A 4444-nucleotide genomic window follows, 5' to 3' on the forward strand; every position below is an offset into this window, starting at 1 on the left:
GTGTAAATGATCAACTACCTAGTAGAAAGAAGTGGAAATGATTATTGAAAAGCAATTGACAACTTGATGAAAACATATTGACAATGTTTCATGATATCATGGTAGGAGGATAATGATGCACATAATGTGGCATAAGAGTTATGATGCTATGAGGTTTATTGACATGTGATTCATTTATGTGAAGTTATGATATGTCTTTGATGCAAATACGTTGATGATCTAACTTACGAGGGTATTCATAAGGTGAAGTATGCGATAATTGCGTACAAATTTATGATATGCATGAGCATGCAGTTCGTTATTAGTCATAATGTTGCCATTAACATTGATGAATGTTCCCATGATGGCATGCAAGACTTGGCATGTGGATTACTATGATACTATGATACTATGATGGTATGGTTAATGCATTGGTTGCATGTTGGGGTGTGATGATGCACAGGACTCCACAAATGGGCCAAGAGGGCCGGTTTATTTGATGATCTCGTGCGAGCCCATACGCACGAGGGAGAATAAGTAACACCATATGGGCTAGGGACAAAACTCAATCAACACTACATATGCCAGTGGTTCCTTTGTCTTGTGTATAGCTCTTGATGGATAGCTCTTGAAGAGCTATGAGACCATCTTGAGGAGGCCAAGTGCCTGATGTTCTAGGCTAGGTGCCTGTTATTGGATTGGGATGCCGAAGTCTGGAAGGGATGTAAAGGACTTCGATGCCTGGGGCTGTGCACCTTCGTAGTTGTGGAGGGAGTGGGCCAGCCTTGCGAGATGCCCGAGGTCATTGAGTACCGGGCCGGATGCCTGCCTTGGGGCAGATGAGGCTTGAGTCAGGCGCGAGCCTTGGGGCCAGCCTTGGACTAGGATACAGACCGGGTCAGGCTTAGCCTGGTGCCGAAAGTGGGAAAAAGGACAGAGATTCCTTGAGATTTCCCGGGGTGTTGGGGACTTTCGATGCCTGCTGGTTATACTAGTTCAGCAGAGGGTGTTGGCAACATGAAGTAAATTAAATAATAAATAATAAATAATAAATAATAAATAATTCAACTTAACTTCGGGACGAAGTTCCTTAAAGTGGGAGAGTATGTAATATCCCTCCCCTTAATAATAAATAATAAATAATAAAAATAATACATCATAAATGTTAAATAATAAATGATATTAAAAATATATACAAAGAAAATAAATAAAAATAATAAAAATAAAAATAGTAATAACCATACTAAAACTCTAAATAAGAATAAATAGAAATAAAACAAGAAAACTATCAAAAAGAAGGAAATAAAACAAGAAAAGCTAAAAATCAAAAGAAAAGTAAAGAAATAAAACAAGAAAGCTAAAAATCAGAAGAAAGTTGCATGTAGACACATGGAGTGTGTGCATGTGGTTCCCCTTCCAATGTTGTTCTATTTAATAGATGGTGAGGAAGATGAGAGGCATTCCTGCATTCCATCATTATGAGATTCTATCTTGCATTCTCTTGGGAGAATGGTGTTCTAAGACTTAGGATTCACTGACAGTAGTACGTTGATTGAGGGCTCGGGGGTGGCTAGTTGTAGCAAATCCTTGCACAATTGAGCCTACGGTTGGGTGGAGAGTCGTCCCCAAAACCTTGTTGCGGTAAGCCTACTTCTACCATAGGTAAGCACAGGTAAGCACTATTCATAGTTTGAATTTAGTTAATTAATTACATGTTTATTTGGCTAGGTAAGGGCCACTTTGATTTAAGTTAATGTTAATAAGTTAATTAGATATTTATTTTGGGCTGTTACGTTTTAATAAGAAAAATTAGATAGAAAATGAGGGCCAACAACAACCTTCTTGCAACTTCGGTCAATGTTGGTTAATGCAAGGATAGAAAACCATTCTCTTCTTCGCACGTGTGGAGAGATGCCTCTAAAATTTGTACCCAATCAATGAAGGAGAGAGAAGAATGAGTGTGAGAGATGACTAAATGAGGAGGATGCTCCTTGAATTTATATGCAACGTTGTGGGCTTGAGGGTGCAAATTAGATTGCTGGCCAACCTTAACAATTTGTCCATAACCAAAATAAATTCATAATACCATTTGTACATGTCAGAATGGGATGATATTTAGATCAATGTTGGGCTGTGTTATATTCTTTCCACGACTAGCCCACGTAGTTAACCGGGGGGTTAGAAGGGGGGTCGAGCCCCCCCTTCGTTGCGCCGATTGCATAGAAGGGGGAGTCACAGGGGGTTTGAGGGGTGCAGGTAACCCCACTCTATGGGGACCCTATATTAGGTTGGGCAGACCTACCTATGGTTATGTGCATGTTTTTCGCACATGGTTTTGGACGCAATGGTTTTCTGTCCATGGTTTTTGACGTGATGGTTTTCGGTCCATGGTTTTGGACGCAATGGTTTTTAGTCCATGGTATTGGATGCTTCAGCATGTATAAATATGTATTGTAACATTGAAAGGAACATAATGAAAAATCAAGCTGGTAGTCCCAGTTTTGGGATCGAAGTAAAAATCTATGTGTATATGTGTTTTATATGTTATGCTCTCGCATTGTTTATTTTCTGTGTTTTAGAACTCGTATGCAGGTAATTTCTGTATGGGGTTAAAACCTACATTTGGTATCAGAGTTATTTTGGCTTCAAGGGGACGCCTTTGTTGCTGAGGGGTTTCACTCGGGCCTGTGGTAGACCCCGTTTAGTGGGAGATTTGCGGGATCTATTCTGGTGGTGAAAGAAGATGGCAAGCAGTGGAAAGATAGAGATCGAGAAATTTAATGGTCAGAGTTTTGATTTATGGAAACTCAAGATGGAGGATCTATTGGTGGATAAAGATCAATGGATTGCAATAGATCTGGGTACTAAACCAATAGGAGTGTCCAATGAAGAATGGAAGAAGTTAGATCAAAAGGCAAAGAGCACAATACAATTGTGTGTCTCAGATTCAGTATTTCTGAATGTATCCGGGGAAGCTACAGCGAAGGCTTTGTGGGACAAGTTAGGGACTTTGTACCAATCTAAGTCTCTGGTGAATAAACTATTCCTATGGAAAAAGCTGTATAACCTGAGGATGAAAGATGGAGACTTGGTGACAGAGCATTTGAATGCATTTAATACTGTGGTAAGTTAGTTATCGTTTGTTGATATCAAAATTTCAGATGAAGATAAGTGCACTAGTTTGTTGTGTTCTCTACCAGATTCATGGGATAGTCTGGTTATTGCAATAGGTAGCAATGAAACTACCTTGTAGTTTGATGAAATAGTCTCATCCTTGCTAACGGAGGAGATGAGATGGAAAAATATGGAAAGCCATAATGGTGATACCTTGTCTGTACGAGGATGGTCCCAGAACAGAAACGAAAACAAGTCATCGAGTGGGAGATCTAAATCTCCAAGAAAACCTATAAAGGTGGTGTGCTGGAAATGCGGAAAGGAAGGGCACGAAAAAAGGGACTGTAAATCTAAAGCTCACGAAAAAGGAAAGGGATCTGATAATGCTCCTTCCATAGAGGTAAAAACCACCTCAGATGAAGGTGGGGATGTGTACTTGGCTTCTTCAAGTACACATGTAGATCATGAGACATGGTTTATTGACTCAGGTGCATCCTTTCACTTTACTCCCCATAGAGAGTGGTTCTGTGAGTATGAGAAATACGATGGTGGTGATGTCTTCTTAGGGGATGATAGGAAGGCTAGAATCATTGGTCGCAGAAAACTAAAGTTGAAGTTGCAAGGTGGAAGGGTTAGAACACTTATGGGTGTTTTACATATTCCTGCATTGGCCAGAAATCTGATTTCTGTAAGCAAGCTAGATGATGCAGGAGTAAAAATAGTGTTTGAGAAGGATACTTACACAATGGTTCAGGGGGCACTGGTATTGATGTGGGGAGTTTGAATTGGAACTTTGTACAAGCTACAAGGTAGCATTGTTGTTGATGGATGCAAAAGTTCAGTGGTTCTTGAAAGTGGAGCAGAAAATCTGGTGGTCTCTGGAGAGAAGACCATGTTGTGGCATCAAAGGCTTGGACATATTGGAGAGAAGGGCCTTCGAATACTTCATGGTAAAGGTATGGTAGAAGGTATGAGTAATAGCTCTCTAGATTTTGATTTATGTGAAAATTGTGTATATGGTAAGCAGAATCGAGTGAGTTTCCCTCTGGTGGTAAGAGGGCGAAACAAATATTAGAGCTTCTGCACAGTGATGTGTTTGGACCTATGAAGGTTCCATCACTGGATAAGTCTGTGTACTATGTATCCTTTATAGATTACTTCTCAAGGAATACATGGATTTATTTCCTTAAGAAGAAATCTAAAGTCTTTGACAGGTTTAAAGAATTTAAGGCTCTGGTGGAAAACTAGACAAAGAAGAAGATAAAGGTGTTGAGGATAGATAACAATGGAGAGTTTTGTAGTAAGGAATTTGAAGAATTTTGTAAGAAGTGTGGTATAGCACGATAGAAGA

This window comes from Pinus tabuliformis, chromosome 6 (genome assembly GCF_031772625.1).
Source record: "Pinus tabuliformis cultivar Carrire ecotype Pingquan chromosome 6, CPIR1, whole genome shotgun sequence".
Taxonomy (NCBI): domain Eukaryota; kingdom Viridiplantae; phylum Streptophyta; class Pinopsida; order Pinales; family Pinaceae; genus Pinus; species Pinus tabuliformis.